General features: G+C 39.9%; 1 long non-coding RNA gene across 1 annotated transcript in view; it reads right to left on the bottom strand.

Moving 5' to 3' along the window:
- Positions 1–5,274, bottom strand: part of LOC121819002 (uncharacterized) — a 52,955-nt gene extending 47,681 nt beyond the window's left edge. Inside the window, exon 1 of the long non-coding RNA XR_006059093.2 lies at positions 5,191–5,274. This is a non-coding gene — a long non-coding RNA (uncharacterized LOC121819002). The remainder of the gene's footprint in view (positions 1–5,190) is intronic.
- Between the last annotated feature and the right edge of the window lie 15,657 nt (positions 5,275–20,931).

Raw genomic sequence — 20,931 nt, 5'->3', positions numbered from 1 at the left:
CAACACTAGAAAGACACTCTAGACACCCCGAGGAAGTAAATGGCCTGAGAAGTCATGTGTGTAGAAGCAGGCAGTATAAAGAGAGATTTATCACGTGCTGATAAATTGACAGTGAAATTAAAAAGCTTAATTATTTCAGCATGAATTTTGAAGAGGCATCTTTTCCCACCGAACGTATGAAAAAGTTTCAAAGCATTTTGCAGCCATAAAACATCTGTGACCCAATTTACCAAAAAAAAAAAAAAAAAAAAGCAACAACAACAACAAAAAAGGATGAAACTGAGAGTTGTTCAGGTAGCAAAGTACAGCAAGATGATTGTGAACCCTTATTCCAATAAGGTCCAACAATAAAGAGATCCCTGTGCATATAGCCGCCCTTCAAAAGCGTGTCCTTTTACATTTTGAGTGTGTAGGGAGATGGGAGGCATTGCAGGGACCCAGAACACCACTGAAATGAACATGTGAAAGTTCATGACCGATCAAAGACCCAGGAAGAGATGCACTGAGAGTTCACTAATGGGAAGGTAGTGGCCTTCGGGAGCTGGTGCAGAAGACAAAACAGAATGAATGAATTTTAAGGACAAAAACACACTTGAAAAAAAAATATGCCGCAATTACATCATCTGAAAGCACTGAATTATAATAATTCCAAGATATTTCTTTTGTTTCATGTTGCATTCTGTATCAGAGAAAGAAGAAAGGTATAGTCCAAAGGGTTTCATGGTTAGTTTTTAAAGGGTTTTGGCAATGCTTGAATTTTAATTACAGTGAATCAGGCAGAACTTTAAAAAAAAGTATCTTTTGAAGAAAGCTGAAATCAGATCCAATAAACTCAATAAATATTCACGATTCTTGAATGATTTGAAGGAGATTATTTTAAACTGATGTAAAACGTGACAAAAATCTGTTCTAAAGAATGTATAGAATATTGACATATGGTAATTTACTAATTGGAAAAAAAAATCGACAACTCTTACTTCTCTAAGATGTGAAACTTAAATTGTGCAAAGGCTTAACTGGATCAAATGAACAGGGAAAATTTTTTTGACTTTGTGTTTTTAATCATTATTTCATTCTGATTCCCCAGTGCCCAGGCAATTTCATGCATAAGAAAGTAGCCACTTCTGTAAGCATATTCATTTTTAGCAAGGATCCATTTGGTAGAGAAAATTTTAGATGCCCCAAAATAAGTACACACCTGTAAGTATTCTCTGAGGGAACTATTTGGTTAACGAGTCCTAATTAAGAGAATATTGGTTTTTAAAAAGTAATTGCTTGCAGATACCTTTTAATGAACATTTTTACATGAAAACATTAATTCATTATACACTAAGAAGTGATTCACAAAGGACAGCACCATTCTTTAGCTGGTGGATGGGAACATACCATCCCTTTCCATGCATACTCAGTGATGTTGGACTCTATGACCCCATGGACTGTAGCCCACCAGACTCCTCTGGACATGGGATTTTCCAGGCAAGAATGTTAGAGTGGGTTGCCATTTCCTTCTCCAGGGGATCTTCCTGACCCAGGGATTGAACCCGCCTCTCCCTCATTGCAGGCAGATTCTTTACTACATCATCCCTTTGGGACTTTTCAAAATATAGCCCTACCCACCACCCATCTCCTCCTACCTGACCCTGGAAGAAAATCCTAGAATGTATCCCCAAAGTGACACTGTCAACAACTCTGCATCCCGTTCTTATTAGAAATCAATGCCTCGTTGAGTCACTGCTGTTGGTAAGAATAGGCTATTTCTCTCAAGTATGTGGGGAGCAGGAATCAGAAACAAGTTCTGTGATTGAACGCTCTAGTCAACGCTACCCGTGCTGAGGACTGGACTCTACCAGCTCTGCTGAAGCTGGGAACAGAGGTTCAGACTCAGCTGGCAACAGGTCTGGGAGCTGAAGGAGGAATGATCTTAGACTCACAGTCATTCAAAACCTTTACAGAGCTGGGCAGAGAGGAGCAGTGTTAATAAAAGGTCATCAACTTGAGATCTACTAGGGCAGAGGCCATGTGGTGAGTGGCATGTGTCTCTTCTGCACTGGGTGTGAAGGGATGGACCCCCAGGCCAGCAGGGGAGTATATGCAGGCCGGATGCAACTGGAGGAGCTCTCCAAAAGGGGTTCCTTTGTGAGAACAAAAACAGTGTTGTCAGTGTTCACAACAGTTGCTGAAAATCTGGATTTTTTTTTTTCTTTTGTAACTATATTCAGTGACTGCTGGAGCTCCCCAGGTGGCACTAGTGGTAAAGAACCCACCTGCCACTGCAGGAGACATAAGAGGTGCGAGTTCGATCCCATGGCCGGGAAGATCCCCTGGAGGAGGGTATAGCAACCCACTCTAGTATTCTTGCCTGAAAAATCCCATGGACAGAGGAACCTAATGGGCCACAGTCCATGGGGTCACAGAGAGTCAGCCATGACTGAAGTGACTCACACACAGTGACTGTCGTTTACTAGACTTATCGTGGTGATAATTTTGCAGTATATACAATATCAAATTGGTAGGTTGTACGCCTGAAACTAATAAAATATTGCATACCAATGATACGCTAATTTTTCTAACAGTAAACATAAATTATTTACTTAAAAAATACCTGGATTTTTATGTAAACTTGCCTGGTTTATATTTTATAATCTAATTTTTTAAGGGACACTATAGGAACCAATCTTGTAGCATAAAGACACCCTGTCTGTGGATTAGGTGAAGCCCTGTAGTCTGGGATCTCAGCTCCAGGTACCCTGAAGTCCATGGAGCTGAAGACCCAGAGATGGAGATCCAACATACTTCCTGTCCTTCCTAAAACCCAGATTGCTGTTCCCGAATCGCTAGGCTTTTTGTTTTTGTGTGTGTCTTTTGGTTGTGTGTTTTTGTTTTTGTTTTTGCTTTATTTCTCATGTGGTGGAAACAGCTGAAATATATTATTAAAAGTAACCCTGCAAAAATTAGCCTTGTGTTTATTGTAAAGATGTCATCATGGACTTTGCTGATTATGTGATACCATGTGATCTGTAAGAATAATGGAGACATCTCTGCTCAAGTTTCATTATCAGAAACAATGGTGTTTTTTAGGAGCAAAGACTTTGTCTTTCTACCTTTTGGGCTCTGAGACTCATTACAGATCGTGTTTGCATCTTGGCACTGGATGCCCAGAAGCTTAATGTGAATCTGTGTGTGTGTGAGCGCTTCTGAATCCATCCTGCTTCCCTTTACTCATTTTCCTTTTGTTTCACCCGATTCACATTCTTCCTCATTTCTATTCAAGGTATCTTGTTATACTGACTGGGTTCTCGGTAACATGAGTCACATCCATCTCAAAACAGAGCAGAAAGGGAATAAGGACAGGCATTTTAAAAACAAAATTTGAATATTTATAGTCTGCCTTATTCTAAGGAGCAAGTTGGTTTTTACGTGAAGTGGGATGAAGAGTGGAGGAATTCTTATGTAGCCTCATTCTGGACCGAGGGCCTGGGATTGGACAGATTCAAACTCAAAATTACCGCATAGGGGGTGAAGGGGTTGGGTGAGGATCAGGAGAGGGAAAGCGAGACAGATACCACCAAGACTCCAGATTCATCTTTGCACCAAGTTTTGGCAATTATGAGTAAAGCTGCTATAAACATCTGTGTGCTGATTTTTGTGTGGACATAAGTTTTAACTCCTTTGGGTAAATACCAAGAAACACAATTGCTGATCATATGGTAAAAATTTATTTAGTTTTGTAGGAAACTGCCAAACTGTCTTTTAAAGTGGCTGTACCATTTTACATTCTGGTGATGTTGGTTTTTGATTAGATGGTTTTAAATAGGAATTACCCTGGGGTTACATATTCACAATTAAGTTATTTTTAATACTAACAACTACTACTTGCATGTGGATTAAATATGCCTGTAAACATACATACACACACACACATATACAGATATTTTTATATCAACTGAAAGACGCTCAGTAGTATCCAACTCTCTGTGATCCCATGGACTGCACCCCACCAAGCTCCTCTGTCCATTGGATTTCCCAGGTGAGAATACTGGAGTGGGTTGCCTTTCTTTCTCCAATATATACGCTACTATGTATACAATAGATAACTAATGAAAACTGTGGGGGAAAAAATGAGAAAGTGGAGTTGAAAGTAGTTAACTAGGAAAACCTGAAAAGCCGTTACATGGGAACTCATCAAAGAAGTCCTAACAACAGGGGCAGCAGTAGAAATACCATCTTTGCCTGTACTTCTTGGTTTCTGGAAAAGGAAACCAAAACGTCTTTCACCACCATTTATCTTCACAGTAAACGAGGCTAGAACAAAACAGTTCGGGAACCATCTTCCCATTCTGGCCATCCTTCAGCCTTTCCTTCAAAAGATGTCTGGTTTGCTAAGTTGAATGATGTCCATTTGAAGTCACTGATTTCTTGCTATTTCTGATTCATTATTTTCCTCCATAATCTTGCAATCTCCCTTAACTTCACAAAATTGTAGCTTTTCTTTATCTCATTTCATCATTATTCCCTCTGTGTGCTTCTAGTTCAAGGTTTGTGAGCCAGTCCTATGAGAAAAAGTGTTGATCACAGTAGTCTGAAGAGCTATGGAAAGTTAAGGATAACTTGCAATATGAATATCTTGCATTTAAACTGAACTAAAACTTGAGCTGGTTTGCGGCAGCCCCTTTGTCTTAAGTGAGGACAGTCTGACCATTTTGAGGTCAATCCACCTCTCTGGCCAAGTTCAGGTTTCCATATATTGAGGGTAGCACAGATAAATGACAACTTTGTAATTTCTACTGATTGTACAGATCCAACAACTGTAGCAATATGTATTGTTTGCTAGTTTGCTATTATTTGTTGGCAGACTGATCTGTTTGGGAAAATTATCCTTTTCTGGAAATGCGATGGAAAAAGATCAGCACAAAAACAAATATATTTATGTACACAATGCGCAGTGCACGGTTTGGGGTTAGGATGGTGATTTAGAATATCATAGTGGAGATACATCTATCACACGTAATTTCACTTCTCTGCAGCCATCATGGGTTTGTTTCATTTTTGTAAACTATAAGAACTGCAAAAATCCCACTACAGGCTACTCACCAGGGCTTAGTGATTCACACTTGGGATATTTAAAAATATACGTTTCCATCCAGGCAACTAAATTTAAAGAAAAGAGAAAGACAAATGAGACAGACTCACCTGAATGCTACAACGAATCCGGCCACTGTGATTTTGCCAGGTGGAAGCCTGTGAAGGAGAACCTCAGTGTCATAGACACAGAGTGAGCCTGGGGAAGTTTGCGGGTGCCATAAAATGCACAAAGAGCATATGACTCAGAGATGACGAGCTAGAGTGCAGGTCCAGACAAAGAGCAACAGGAAATACAGAGTTAAGGACAGGGCCGTGATCCCATGAAAGCACAGAGGCAGACATGAGGATTGGGCATGTCTTAGAAAGAAACACTTCATCATAGAAAAGTGACTCATGCTGGACCCTCTCCTTAGTACAGCTGGTGTCAACAGTCTTTCTATTCATCTCACATCTCAGAAGTCTACCTCATTCCTAATTCATGATAAACCTCAATACTTGTCTGATAAGCAAAGATCTATTGATAGAAAGCAAGAGACTCAGGACAAACTGAAAGACTGCTTCAGGGAAAGATGGATACATCCTTTCTGTTAAATACTCCCAGAGAATAAAAACAGTCCAGTTTTAAGGTTGCAATCAATATTCATCATTTTAAAATCCCTCTGTTTCTCTGACAATAAAGAGATGCTTTTTTCACATGTATTAAGAATTTGACCCTTAATATTGATATCATAAGGTTAAGTGGGCTTCAACAGTGACAAGTAGGAAATATAAACTATGTTAAAAAAAAAAAAAAAGACAAAAGACAAAATAGCCAGCCAACAAAATCTTCCTGAACTCACACCCTGATGGTCACTAGGATTCTGAGCTGATCAAATGCCTACTTTTCTTAGTAACCTCTAAGCTCTTTAGGTGACCTTCCACATACACCCACCCCCACCTCTGGAGTTGTCTCTAAGCTTTAATGTCAGGTCACCAAGTTTGGTGCAGGCCCTCCAGCTACTTCTGTTCCTTTTTTTTTTTTTTTCTTACTTTCGTACATACTCCCTTTTTTCTTCTTTATTCCCTACCATAACCTTATTCTGAAGCAAACAATCCACAGCCATAGTGGGTGCCAGGACAGCAGTATAATTATAAGGATGCCTTAAAGCCTTTGAGTTTTCAAAGCACTCCCCTATTCAGTTTTACACAACATCATCACACCACGGGTTTCGCTGGTGGCTCAGATGGTAAAGAATCTGCCTGCAATGTGGGAAACCTGGGTTTGATCCCTAGGTTGGGAAGATCCCCTGGAGGAGGGCATGGCAACCCATTCCAGTATAATCGCCTGGAGAATCCCTATAGACAGAAGAACCTGGTGGGCCACAGTCCATGGCGTTGCAAAGAGTTGGGCAGGACTGAGCAGCTAAGCACATCACACCATGCCATAAAGGGAGACATCCTACCTGCTTTGCAGGTAGACTGTGAGGTCCGGTGACCTGAGTTGATGTACTTACATAGTAGTAACAGGAATGAGACTTACATCTAAGACCAGCGTCAAGAAACAACTGTGAAAAATATTTGAACTCCACTGAATCTTGTTAATGTTTGACCTCTTTGTACTAGATTCAGTTCAGTTGTATTAGATTACCAGCCTTAAATTTGCGTAAAGTATACTGACAATAACCCCTGCCTCATGATATGTAAATAATACTTTGTTGTACAGAAAAATAGACAGTGCATGTGCACACACAGGCTAAAACATTTACACGCACGTCTATTAGACAGATTTGTACTAAGAGTTGACCCTTGTATCACTTGGGGATGCCTTTAGAAGGAGGAGGTTGGAGAGAGAAAAAAAGAAGCCTGCAGTTGACAACTACGGCTGGATTGCCCGAGGGCTTTAGTAGGTGCTCTCTAGGTTCATTCATGTTCCTATGATTCTTAGTATGTCTGCTTGCTTCCATCTTATTTGGGGTTAACTGGGTGAACTGAGAAAGACTTGTAGGAGCCTGTAGAAATACCACTGTATTTCTGCTGGACAACATTGTAGAAACTCATGGAAGAATGAGTTGAGCTGCCTCCGAGAGCTCTGAGCACAGAGAGTGCTCAGGGTAATCATCTAAAGGTCCTACTACAGAGCCTGTAGAAAGCCCAGGATGAAGCTCTTCCTGTAAAGAACAATTTAGGCTACATTTCTACAAGACCAGCAGATTTAACAGCTGCATGAAATTATACTTCTTTGAGGCTCACAGGTATTTCTTCTACCAAAACCAAACTAAGTCAAACAAACAAAAGCCTTGGTCTACTGAATTCTATATAAAATGACAATTGTCACAGCTGGTAAAAGACAGCAATTTAAACAAGAAAAAAAAATGAGATTGGGAGAAGGGAAGAGTCTATACTTTTTCATTTTTTTTTTAATTGAAGAGGATCCTGGTGGGCTACAGTCCATAGGGTCACAAAGAGTCGGACATGACTGAAACGACTTCACGCATGGTTGATTTCCAATGTTGTGTTAGTTTCAGAAATACACCAAAGTGGCAGTTTATCTATTCATTTTGTAGAATGTTTTCCATTGTGGGTTATGATATTGAGTACACTTTCCTGTGGTGTACAGTAACTCTTTATTGATTATTTTATATATAATAGTGTGTTTATATTAATCCCAAACTCCTAATTTCTCTCTCCTCACCCTTTCCCCCTTGGTAATCATGTCTTGTATGTCTGTACATCTATTTCTGTTTTGTTTATAATTTCAGTTGTATCATTTTTTTTAAAGATTCCACATATAAGTGATATCACCTGGTATTTGTCTTCAATTAGTATGATGCTCTCTAGGTCCCCTCATGTTCCAATGACTCTTAATATGCCTACTGCTTCCATCTTATTTGGCGTTAACTTGGTGAAATGAGAAAGACTTGTAGGAGCCTGTAGGTTATATACATATAAATGCACAAACACATGTATATAATTCATAATTTATGAATTGTCACTAATTTATATGATACTATTATGATATGCAAGTCATATATAACCATATATAACACATAATTATATCCACTAAATGAAAGACAGTATGCAAAACAGGGTAGGGATTCACGTTGCAGTCCCCAAGGACCCTACAGACAGAAGGAGAGCTCAAGTTAAGCTTGCAAATAGTGCAGTGGAGATAGGGCAACCATCATAACAGAAGATAGAGTGCTTTAAAATTATTTTAAAAAATAATTTTCGTTTTGCTGGAAAGAACTGTGGAAATTATGGAGGGTTAGAAATTTGTGTTCTTTTTTAATTTCTCATTTGCATAGAAGAGAACTGTGAATTTAGCATAAATTTTATATGATGAAAAGGCTTAGACTTGGAGAACTGGTGAGTTTTGCAGCACCTACGGTAAATTGAGTCTGAGAAAAGCCGTTTCCTTGATGAGGAACCTCATGGCGCATCATACAATAAAACAGGCTCTCTTCTCACGGTGAAATGTCGTTATGGTTCCTGTGAAATGGTGTGTTCTTGAGAGGTAATTGCAAATTTCCTTCCCAAGCTGAAATTTAGGAATAACCAAGCAGGCCTTGAAATCGAAAGCACCAGTTGGCTCCACGTCCCTTAGCAAATTTTTTTCCAGAAGTAAATAATTGTTACTGGCTGAAATGACATTCAGCCGAGGCAAAATAGTCCTTCTGAGGCCCAGCGGGGTGCTAATGGTCAGATGGTATGTCCTTAACTTGCTGGGATGCGGAGCAGTGCCTTGAATCTTGCCCATCCTATTTGAAACACTTAGCTGTTCTATAGGGAGCGCTCAGAAGGAGATGCAAATTGCGCTGGCATCCGAATGAAAACAAAGAGGAGAAAATGAAAACAACACTGGCGAGCGGGCCTCCCAGACGCTGAGGCTTATTTCTTCATCACTGTTAAAATTTCAGCAATTTGGTTTTGAAAATTTCTGTTGTGAAATACCAGGTTCAGTCACAAACGGGGGTGTGTTTAGTGACGATAAACCAACAACAATCGGAAGAATAGATGTGTTTCAAAATGGAGAAGGCGGAAAAAAGGAAAGAAGAAATAGAGGAAGGGTGGGTCTGAAAGGATCAGAAGGTCAAGAAGGAGTGAGGGACGCAGTCCCAGAGGCCACAGCACTGGCAAAGGCCCTGGGGCAGGGAAGGGTTTGGTGTGCTCCGAAACACTTCACTGGTTTCAGGATCATTATAACCAGTTCTGCTGATTTCTTCTTGTCTCTTTGAGCTTCATTGGTCATTCTTTTAAAAGATGTGATGATATCTCTTGATCCTTCTAATTTGTCTATTTCCTTTCTCCATGGGGTTGAGTTTGTTATAAGCAACCTTTAGTCTTATAATACAGGGAAACCCAGCGTGCTGCAGTCCATGGGGTCACAAAGAGCCAGACATGACTTGCAGCTGAACAACAACAAATCTTCAGTCTGCTTCCTCAACTCAGAAATCACTGAGTGAAAAGTTATGTGTGCAGCCAAAAAGCATACAGTGAAATTTTCCGATCCATGTATTTGGTTGTTGCACTTATAAAACCTTTCAAACAAAGGAACTTTTGAAGCAAAAGTACTTTTAAGATTATGTTCAAAGATGCTGGTGGAGAACTAACCAAATGTTAGTATAATATTTAAACAGAAAATAGGTTTGAAAAGAAAGAGAAGAAGAAAAAGGAAAGAAGGAAAGAAGAGGGGATAGTGGAGAAGGGGAAGGCCTACAATTGTCCAGAGTCTGGGTGCCCACCGAGTTCTTCCTCCTCTTCGCCAAAACCTTTACTTCCACCACCAGGTGGGCAGTTCATGAGCACGCACTTGATATGCAAAAAAAAAACAAACAAAAGAAGAAAAAAAAAACCCCTCACCCACAAGCTTCCAGAAACCTATGGATTTTAACAAAAGATATGGGGATCATCAGTTCCTTTCTTTGGACTTGGGAATTCAGCAGCCTGAGAATGACCTGGAAACTGTGTCCAGAGAGAAAGAGAGGATTCCAATTGAAGAGACACCACAGGTAAGATTCTAAGGTGTTTGGGGATTGGAGGCATGTTGAAAATGTTCCCATAACCTGAGAAATTAGATCTTTTCCCACGAGCACTAAAAAGCCATCTGAAGTTATTAATCAAAGCAGCGTCTCAGCCCATTTTATGCTTTGAATAAATTACTCAGAATGAAGAGCAAATGGATGAGAAGGCCACCGATTAGAGATAGGGGGTCAATAATGAGGATCCTGCAGCGACCAAAGCCAGGACTACAGGCTTGTGCTGGGCACCGGGGGTGGAGGTTGGGGAGAGGAGGCACAGATGGAAGACACGCATTTAGGAGGTGAAATTGGCAGAGTTCAGGCAACCCATGGTCATATTTTGAGACTTTCCGAAAGACACTCCCAAGGTTTAATCCTCTGATTGCCAGTTTCACACATGGAGGTTGACATGTGTGTCATTATTTTCTCATGGCTCTCCTGAGAGGAAACAAAATGCAGGATCAATGTCACAGCACAGTTCTCTGTGCCTCGGAGGTTAAGACGGTGGAACAGATTTACGGCTTATCTTGACAATCACTGACGCCTAGCTTTCTTCTCACTCATTACCTCTGGTAAGGACCCGAGGGCTGGCCCAGAACACAGAGTAGTGTAACAAGACCCCAGAGTGCGATCCCTCCTGCTGCTTCTAGACAGCCACACAGGTCTAGCTTTGACAGTTTTGCTCACTTAGATCCAGCCTGGCCCACAGACAAGCCACGTGCCTGCTTCCGGAAGATTCTCAACTGCGACTCAACCTGTCTCCCTGTTCCTGGGACTTGTCAGAGGTCCTCAGCAGGACTCCTAGCAGAAGTGATGTGAAGATGCAGGGGATGATGGCTGGAGAGCATGAGAGATGTAGCTGAGGGATTGTCATTGCACCCCCTCTCCTAACCTCCAGCTTGAGGTCTGCCCTGGTCCTTTCCACCCTTCAGGCTGCAGTGTCACCTGGTCCCCATCCTGACACACCATGGATCTCGTTGAACTTCCCTCTCTGGCCTGTCATGGAGGACCCCCAGCCAACTTCCCGCTGCTGGTCAGAGAGGTTCAATCAGCCACACAAAAGGATCTGGTAGATGTGACCCTGAACAGTGCGACTTACCACCCTTCTCAAATCCTGTCTCCTAGAGATAGCAACTGTCACGGTGCGATAACTCATCAAACAGTGATTTACTCTCAATTCAATTCAGCAAGCATTTATGAAGAATCCACTGTTAAAGGCACAAAGATATAAGTAAAACTGTCCTAAGAATCTAGAAGTTTATCATCTAACTGGGAGCAGATAAATAAAACCAGTTAATTATGGAGACATACAATGATGTAACTGCTAGATAGAAAGCAAACACGAAGCGAGGCCAGTATCAAGGGTGAAGTATATCATTCTGATGAGCAGAAGCAGGAGAAAAGAGTGGATTAAGGTTTCATTTGTTGTTTTTTTCAATCAGGTTTACCGAGGCATAATTTCATTTACAACCAATGAAACATATATTAATCATCATAGAGTTCAGTAAATTTTGATGAAACAAAATCACAGCCAAAACGTACAATGCCACCATTATCCCCAAAGTGTCTCTGTGCTCTTCCTAGTCAATTCTTACCCCTTCAGCCAAGACACTGCTGATCTGCTTACTAGTAATACAAATCAGACCTGTGCAGACCTGTCTTTCCTAGAATGCAATCACCGAGGGTGTTCCCTTTTGTCTAGCTTCTTTTGTTCAGCATATTTCTGAGATTGATTCATAGCCACATAACTACTTAATTTCTTATTATTGTCAATATCACCCTATTGTATTGTGTCTTGTTTATCCATTCATATGATGATGGGCATTTGGGTTGTCTCCAGTTGAAGGCTGTCATGAACAAAACTTATGCACATCTGTGTGCACATGGGTGTGTTTTTTTGTGGATGATGTATTTGTGAATGTATGAATTTTGAGGATGTACTTTTATTTCTCTTGTGTAAATACCTAGGCTTTGCATGGTTGGGTCACGCAATCAGTTTCGGATTACACTTATAAGAAACTGCTAAATAATTTTCCGAAACGCTGTAATCACCAGCGATGTGTGAGACTTCTACTGCTCCTTATCTTTGATAACGCTTGGTACAGTCAGTTACAGTTACATTTTAGCCATCCAAGTGGGTGTGTAGTCTTCAGTTCAGTTCAGTCCCTCAGTCGTGTCTGACTCTTAGTTCATTGCAATTTGAAATTCCCTAATGATTAATGATGTCTAACAGCTATTCAAGTGTCTGTTGATCATTCACACATATCTTTTTTTTTTGGATTAATTGTCTCTTGAACTTATTTTGATTGGGTTGTTTGCCTCTTTATTATTGAATTGTAAGGGTATTTTTGTATATTCTATAGATAAGTTCCTTAGAAAAAAGTATATAGCTAATATTTTCTCCCAGTATGTGGCTTATTTTTGTTCTGTTTTGTTTCTGTAACATGTCTTTTAAAAAAGCAGACGTTTAAAGCATATTATGCATTTTTCTTCAATGGGTATTGCCTATTGCATCCTATCTAAAAATCTTTGTCAACACCAAAGCCACAAAGATTTGTTTCTTAAATTTTCTCTAAATGTAGTTTTAACTTTTAAATTTAGTTTAACAATATATTTTGTGTTATTTTTGTGTGTATATCATATGGCACTGAGAGTTATTTTCATATCATTATCCAGTTTTCCCAATCCCATTTCTTGAGAAGACTATCTATTCTCCATTAAATTGATTTTATCCCTCTGTTGAAAATCAATTAGCCACATATGAGTGGTTTTATTTCTAGATTCTCCTTTTTGTTTGAATGGCCTTTCTCCATCTCTTTCTCTCTCTCTTGCTCTTTCTTTTTCTCATATACATGCACACACACAAATATATATATATACACACATACTATTTTGATTGCAGCAGAAGCTCTGTAGTAAGTTTTTAATATAAGTAGTTAAAGTTTTCCAACTCATCCCACCTAAAATAAGCACATTTGAATTTGCAATATAAGCTTTCGTGTTTGCTTGTCAATGTCTGCAAGATATTTTCACTGGGTTCGTACTAAACCAATAGATCACTTTGCTGAGAACTAGCATCTTAACAATATTGAATTTTTAAATACATGAGTATGTGTACATATTAGTTTGCAGAGGTTGCCATAATAGACTGAGTGCCTATAACAAGGAAGCTTTGTTTTCTCGCAGTTCTGGAGTCTGGAAGTCCAAGGTCAAGACGGCGGCTGCCTAGTTTCTGCTGAGGCCCCTCTCTGTGGCTGTAAATGTCCACCACCCCATGTCCGTACACAGTCCTTCTTCTGTGTACACCCGTCTCTGGTGTCTCTTTCTCTTCTTACAAGGACACCAGTCCTATGGGATTAGGACACCACCCTAATGGCCTCATTTTAACCCAGCTACCTCTTTAAAAGCTCTGTCTCAAGTACAGCCGCATTCTAAGGTATTGCAGATAGAGTTTCACACATGAATGTTGGAAACACAATTTGTCTATAACTATACACAATCTATTCATATTGTATTCAATCCTTCTCTTAGAAATATTGTCAGGTTTTCAAGATATAGATCTTATACACAGTTTGGCTAAACTTGCCCCAAATTACCCATACCTTAAAGAATTGTATTTGTCAACCTCTAGTTGTTTATTGCTATATAGAAATACACCCTTTTATATTGTCCTACCTTATGACACTGCTTAATTCACTTTTTAGTTCCAGAAGCTTTTTTTCCGTTTCCTTAAAATTTGCTACCTAGATTGTGTCACGTTCAAGCAAAGATGTTTTTTATTTTTTACTTTTCTAATCGAGAGGTAGGCCGGATCTATATCAATGCCAGGTTTCATACCGAGATTTTATTTGAAAAGCACAACCTAGAAAAAAAATCCAAATAATATTTTTGAATTTAATAAGAATCTTATAATCCTTCTGGAAAACTACATTATCTCCCTATGAATAACTATTTACCCCCACAGGTTTACATGTTTATTATAATAATAAAAGTGAGGACCACAAGCATTAGTATAACATTGTTATGCTCCAGGTATAATTGTAAACATTTTATATACATGTCTAAATATGTGCATCCACATATAGAACACTTTTATTATGTGTAATAACATATGTATTTACATATAATACATGGGTTTGCTCTCCTTATATTTATATTGTTTCATCATGTTGGAGTCATCATATATCCTCTGCACCCTCACATTTAGATGGTTGGTAAGTTAAACACTCACTATTAGGCTCAAGTGTAAGGAAGGAAACACACAGAGGCATATCCTGCTTGTCTGGTCCTTCAGATCACAGACAGCAAGCCCATTCCCAAGAACAGAATCTGGCCCTTGGAGGGGATCAGTGTCTGTAACAGGACACAACCAGAGTCCCCTCACAGCTGGCCTGGCAGTGCCATTTAACTGGGTTACAGAGACGGGCAAGACAAATCACAGAAGAGCATAAGACAAATGGAGTATCTCTAAACGGCAGAGAAAAAAAAGGGTGCAGGTGTTTTTCCCATCTTTGTTTGCAGTGTTTCTGTACTCATCTGATTATTCATTGCAGGCAAGGTAAAAAATGAATATTCTGAGTAAGAATTTGCTCTTGCCAAAGAATAAGAACAGAATCTGTGATGCCATAAAACCCTGCAGGTCTGATATTCTCAAGTGAATTCAGATGGCGACATAAAGTAGGTGTCAGATTGTCAAGGCTTTTATCTTTCACACGGCGAGGGGGCTAGTGGATCAGTATGGCTAGCTAGTCTACTGATGTCTGAATATATTTTTATTAGAGCTAAAGGATAAGGGATTCTTCTTATAAAAATTAATAAGCGTACTGAAAAAGCAGTCATACCCACTGAATTGTTCAGTCAGAAGATATTAATACAAAATCATTGATGGTGTCTCTGCACCAGGTAGCTTGCTCTGCAGGCTGCATGACAAGGGTTTGCCAGACAGAACTCACCTCTGCCTTCCTATGACACACAGCTGAGCGGCGGAAGTACAATTAAGTCAGCAGTGACAATAAAGCACCGCCAAGTATTCTAGGAGGTAACGCCCTGTGATCACACATACCCACACGCACCTTCTGGGTTTGGAAGCATTGCTTTCACACATGTCTTGAGCTCCACAAGACCTGTTATTGTTTTGTGTAATCAATATTTATTTACAGTTGCCCACTTCTTCACCTTGCTGCTGCTGTGGACCATTTTGTGCATTTTTTCATTTCTTTTCTGAGGTAGTTTCCTTTTCCCTTTTGTGCTTATTTTAGTGAAGGTATCCTGGCAAACAAGTCTCTCAAAGTTTGTTTGTGGGAAATAGCTTTATATAGCCTTCATTTTTAGGATGTTTTAATTAGCTGTGGAATTCTAGGTTAGCAAGTTTTGGTTTCGTTTTTGTTCATTTCTTTACAAATATCTTTCCATCGACTTCTGTATTCACTTGTTTTCTTTGAGAAGTTATCACTCAGACTTATATTACTGCTTTGGGGGAAAAAAGTATTTTCCTCTTCTGTGTTTAAATTGCTTGTAATATACAATTTAGTTTTACTGTAGCATGATAGATATTTCTTCCTACTTGGGGATAGCCAAGACTCATAAATCTGTAGGTTGAAGTTGCTTATCTGTATTGAGAATTCTTAGTCATTTTCTCTTAATTCTCGATCTTTTTTCCCCCAGAAACTTCAATCGCATCATTGTGAGATCTTTGTAATATGCTTGGCATTTATCTCATGGTGTATTCATATATTTTGATTCTTTTTTACTCTCTCTACTGTCACTCTTCAGGTCTTTAGAACTAAAGATTCTTTAGGTCTTTAGAACTAAAGAGCCTCTTGGTAAAAGTGAAAGAGGAGAGTGAAAAAGCTGGCTTAAAACTCAGCATTCAGAAAACTAAGATCATGGCATGCGGTCCCATCACTTCATGGCAAATAGATGAGGAAACAATGGAAACAGTGAGAGACTTTATATTTTGGGGCTCCAAAATCACTGCAGATGGTGACTGCATCCATGAAATTAAAAGATGCTTGCTCCTTGGAAGAAAAGCTGTGACCAACCTAGACAGCTTATTAAAAAGCAGAGACATTACTTTGCCAACAAAGGTCCGTCTAGTCAAAGCTATGGTTTTTCAAATAGTCATGTGTGGATGTGAGGATTGGCCTACAAAGAAAGCTGAACACCAAAAAATTGATGCTTTTGAACTGTGGTGTTGGAGAAGACTCTTGAGAGTCCCTTGGACTGTGAGGAGATCCAAGCAGTCCATCCAAAAGGAAATCAGTCCTAAATATCCATTGGAAGGACTGATGCTGAAGCTGAAACTCCAATATTTTGGCCACCTGATGTGAAGAACTGACTCATTTGAAAAAACTGATGCTGGGAAAGATTGAAGGCACAAGGAGAAGGGGAAAGATTAAAGGTAAAAGGTGAAAGGTGTGGCAGAGGATGAGATGGTTAGATGGCATCACCAACTCAATGGACATGAATTTGAGCAAACACCAGGAGATAGTGAAAGACAGAGGAGCCTGGTGTGCTACAGTTCATGGGACTGCAAAGAGTCAGACATGACTTAGCAACTGAATAACAAGAAAGGCACTTAATCACCCTGCATATGAACTCTAACTAGCAAAGCTGACTTCTGCTTACCAGGGGTACAAAATAAGTCACATCTTAATCTAGATCATTTTACACAGAAACTCCTTTTGTATTATGGTTATGCTAACACAGGTTCTCAGATCAGGCAAGGAGAGGACTGGGGCACAGTCACTTGGCAGTTCCCTTAGGCTGAAAAGAACCCACTTTATTTTTGCTTTCCTTCCATCAGCCCAAACTAGTCTCATGGTCTCACCCAAATGCAAGGGAGATAGGAGAAAGTAGTCCTTGGTTGGGAAGCTACTTCTCAGAAAGATCTGCAAGGTCTGGAAGGGGCCCATGGATCTGCAGTGTCCAGTGGGCCATCCCCCTACAGCAGACACTTAGGAAAAGGGACTGATCTCTAGGGGTAATATATGGGAATGAGACACTGATGAATGGGAAGGAGAAGGGAGAAGATATGAGATAAGTTGTTTATTTAGAATGAAAGAGAAACCAAATAGTTCAATTAGCAATCAGGCTTATAAGGTAAAACACTTAGCAAATTTAAGATATGGTATATGAAATCTTTACAAGGTTTGTATACCAATAAGAAAGAAGAGAGCTTCGCTGGTGGTTCAGTGTAAAAGAATATGCCTGGCAATGCAGAAGACGTGGGTTTGATCCTTGGGTCAGGAAGACCCCCTTGAGAAGGAAATGGTAACCCGCTCCAATATTCTTGCCTGGAATTCCCCTGGACAGAGGAGCCTGGTGGGCTTCAGTCCATGGTGTCACAAAAGAGTCTGACATGCCTTAGTAGCTAAACAATAAGAACAAGGAAAGAAGAAAGGTTACGGGTGAGGTAATGACATAATGCTTTCTACTAATATCAATTAAAATGAGCTGATCAACTTCAAAGTTATTAAAGTGTTAATAAACTCATTTTTAAAGTGTATTGGTGTATATTTGCTTTACAATGTGTTAGTTTGTGTTGCACAAGAAGTGAATCAGCTATCTGTACACATATACCCCCTCCCTCTTGAACCTGCCTCCCATCCACCACCCCACCCACTAGGTGATCACAGAGCCCCCGAGCTGAGGTCTCTATGCTATTCGGCAGGTTCCCTCTAGCCAGCTATTTTACACAAGGTAATGTATACATGTCAATCCCAACCTCCCAATTCATTTGACTAAATAAAGTATGGTAGAAGAGAGTTTAAAAAGTCTTACCTTCCTTCTCCCCCAGTAGGCCACCCCACAGCTGAGGGTTACAGCAAATTTTACAGTAAATCCTGGAGTCCTAGAGCTGGTCCTCACAAAGCCTGTGAGAGAGGGACATTTCACTTCATTTATCGTGGCCCCAATCACGATTTTCCTTTAAAGTGCTTCACTTCCCGTTCTGCTTCTATTTGGATTGTTTGTTGGGTTTGGTCTAAATGACACAGTCCATTTTTCTATTTTGTGCCCCTATACCTCAACTCCCATAGCTCTGCAGAGATCGATAGAAGCCTCCTCTCACCCCTGAATGTAGGAATTTTAAACTCATCCAGTCATATTCTTCCTCATGGGTTAAATCATATAACAGCTTTATAGAGCAAATCTAGGCCTTTGCTGGTAAATGCAGCCTACAATTAAGCACCCTGTATTTAAGTATTCCATGATAAATAATGTAAATCCCTTAATCATTTTACATATATGTTAATTTCTTGGCTCTTAAATGTTGTAAATGTTGACTTGACTCAAATTCAGTTTGATTTTTAGTTAGTGTATGATACAGGAAAGAAAGAATGATATGAAAGTCTTCTTGTGACAAATTTGGCAAGTCACAATATAGGACAGTGCTGCTGTTGTTACAGCTAGCATTAAAATCCAAATGAATGTGCTATCAATCAATAAACATATTTTTCTGAATATATGCATAATAAATATGAGCTCATTGTTACCATATGGGCTCCCTGGGTCAAAATCATTAAAATCCTCTGTCCTCAGGAGATAGAATCTCTTGGTGATGTAACAAACATTTGGAAATCCCGCACTCTCTATTTTGTTGCCAATATAGATTATTATTACTCAGATTAATCAGATCTTCTCACATAAAACAGTATTAGTCATCATCCAAATACATTAGCATAGCAAATATATTGCTATATAAATTGTCAAGGATGCATTTGCAGTAGAACATTTCAGGGCTGGATGAGTCTTCAGAAACATCGGATAAATCACCATCCCTGGCCGAATATGTCAATCATCTGTTTCAGCTCTCGGTTTATTTAGCCACCGCTTGAGTTCTTCCAGAAAGCGGAAACTCACCATTTCTCAAGCAGCTCACTTTGCTGCTGAATAATTCTAATTAGTCATCTTGCCTCACTTCCCTCCTCTCCTCTCCATCCATCGTCTGCTTGTACCTTCTAAGACCACAACAAGGTTTAAGGAAGATAATGCTTGTCAAATGCCTGCTAGAGTCTCTAGGACATAAGAAATCATCAACTGAAATAATCATTTATTAATTTTATTGTCCTTCTATCCAACTTTCATCCGTGGAAATTTGACTTACATCTAGGATTTTTGTTTAAGGGTAAATTCCTCCCAGAAGCCTGGATTTCCGAGACTAGGTTATCTTCTGTATCTTCATTTTTATTCTGTGTCTACTCTCAGCTTCCTTGGGACAGGAATTTCACCCTGCTGTGAAAAGAAGAGAGGCGAAAAGCAAAGGAGAAAAGGAAAGATATAAGCATCTGAATGCAGAGTTCCAGAGAATAGCAAGAAGAGATAAGAAAGCCTTCTTCAGCGATCAATGCAAAGAAATAGAGGACAAGAACAGAATGGGAAAGACTAGAGATCGCTTCAAGAAAATTAGAGACACCAAGGGAACATTTCATGCAAAGATGGGCTCGATAAAGGACAGAAATGGTCTGGACCTAACAGAAGCAGAAGATATTAAGAAGAGGTGGCAAGAATACACAGAAGAATTGTACAAAAAGATCTTCATGACCCAGATAATCACGATGGTGTGATCACTCATCTAGAGCCAGACATCCTGGAATGTGAAATCAACTGGGCCTTAGAAAGCATCACTAAGAACAAAACTAGTGGAGGTGATGGAATACCTATTGAGCTATTTTAAATCCTGAAAGATGATGCTGTGAAAGTGCTGCACTCAATAGGCCAGCAAATTTGGAAAACTCAGCAGTGGCCACAGGACTGGAAAAGGTCAGTTTTCATTCCAATTCCAAAGAAAGGCAATGCCAAAGAATGCTCAAACTACTGCACAATTGCACTCATCTCACATGCTAGTAACTGCTAAGTCACTTCAGTCTTGTCCGACTCTGTGTGACCCCATAGATGGTAACCCACCAGGCTACCCCGTCCCTGGTATTCTCCAGGCAAGAACACTGGAGAGGGTTGCCATTTCCTTCTCCAATGCATGAAAGAGAAAAGTGAAAGTGAAGTTGCTCAGTCGTGTCCGACTCCTAGCAACCCCATGGACTGTAGCCTACCAGGCTCCTCTGTCCATGGGGTTTGCCAGGCAAGAGTACTGAAGTGGGTTGCCATTGCCTTCTCCACATGCTAGTAAAGTAATGCTCAAAATTCTCCAAGCTAGGCTTCAGCAATATGTGAACCGTGAACTTCCTGATGTTCAAGCTGGTTTTAGAAAAGGCAGAGGAACCAGAGATCAAATTGCCAACATCTGCTGGATCATGGAAAAAGCAAGAGAGTTCCAGAAAAACATCTATTTCTGCTGTATTGACTATGCCAAAGCCTTTGACTGTGGATCACAATCAACTGTGGAAAATTCTGAAAGAGATGGGAATACCAGACTACCTGACATGCCTCTTGAGAAATCTGTATGCATTTCAGGAAGCAACAGTTAGAACTGGACATAGAACAACAGACTGGTTTCAAATAGGAAAAGGAATACGTCAAGGCTGTATATTGTCACCCTGCTTATTTAACTTATACGCAGAGTACATCATGAGAAACACTGGACTGGAAGAAAAACACGCTGGAATCAAGATTGCTGGGAGAAATATCAATACCTCAGATATGCAGATGACACCACCCTTATGGCAGAAAGTGAAGAGGAACTAAAAAGCCTCTTGATGAAAGTGAAAGAGGAGACTGAAAAAGTTGGCTTAAAGCTCAACATTCAGAAAACGAAGATCATGGCATCCGGTCCCATCACTTCATGGGAAATAGATGGGGAAACAGTGGAAACAGTGTCAGACTTTACTTTTGGGTGCTCCAAAATCACTGCAGATGGTGATTGCAGCCATGAAATTGAAAGACGCTTACTCCTTAG

The sequence above is a fragment of the Ovis aries genome, chromosome 3, assembly GCF_016772045.2.
Source record: "Ovis aries strain OAR_USU_Benz2616 breed Rambouillet chromosome 3, ARS-UI_Ramb_v3.0, whole genome shotgun sequence".
Classification (NCBI taxonomy): Eukaryota; Metazoa; Chordata; class Mammalia; order Artiodactyla; family Bovidae; genus Ovis; species Ovis aries.
Note: the sequence above shows the minus strand (reverse complement) of the source record. Positions and strands in the feature narration are given on the sequence as shown.